At 35.4% G+C, this 809-nt stretch overlaps 1 protein-coding gene across 1 annotated transcript in view; it reads left to right on the top strand.

Annotated features, from left to right (window-relative positions):
* LOC128250278 (uncharacterized) overlaps window positions 1-809 on the top strand; it is a 7,429-nt gene that overhangs the window by 806 nt on the left and 5,814 nt on the right. The gene's annotated exons all lie outside the window — the stretch shown is intronic.

Below are 809 nucleotides of genomic sequence, written 5' to 3'. Positions count from 1 at the left end.
TAAACAAGTGTAGGTGGCATACGAGTGGGTATATATTTATAAAAAAGAAGTTTGAAAACGCCAATATATAAAAAATTAATTTTAATTTAACATGTTTCGTATGCATGCATAGTAATATATGAAGTGACGTGTTTTCAGAAATGAAAGGTTTTGTATAAGGACAAGGGTTCTATCTCTAATCACTAACATTTTGTGAAACAACACGTTTGCGACGTAAGTTTTGAAGTATTAATGGATTAGTTGTGACTTCTCTGTAAGTAAATATTTCTGTGCAGTTTACACAGACACAGAAAAACTGAGGCATATATATATCTCACTCTCATCTCAGTGTTTTACTTCACACTACAATAGATTTTACAGAGAGCTGGAGAGGAAGGGAGGGAGAGAGGGGGAGAAATGGATAGAGGGAGGGAGGGAGTTAGAGATACCATGGTTTTCTGCAAGTTTTCGTTGTGTAATTGCGCTTATAATGTATTAGACAACTCTAAACTAAGTAAAAAAAGCAGTCACCCTGCCAACGACGAGGTGGAAACGAACCTTAAACCATGTGAACTTCTTAGCAACCGTTGTATATATAAATGGTAAAAGTGTGTTGAAAATGTACTCGAATCCTGCAGAAAAATCTGTGAAACCGACTAAGACTTTAAAAATTTGAAAATATAAAATCTAAACCAATTCCAGTGCATTTTCAACTTCTTTCTTCTATATTTTCATCCGTGTGAAATAAAATAAATTTGTATTATACGCACATACGTACACACACACACACACACGCACACGCACACGCACACACACACACACACACACAC

This window comes from Octopus bimaculoides, chromosome 20 (genome assembly GCF_001194135.2).
Source record: "Octopus bimaculoides isolate UCB-OBI-ISO-001 chromosome 20, ASM119413v2, whole genome shotgun sequence".
Lineage (NCBI taxonomy): Eukaryota > Metazoa > Mollusca > Cephalopoda > Octopoda > Octopodidae > Octopus > Octopus bimaculoides.
This window is presented reverse-complemented; position numbering and strand designations above follow the sequence as displayed.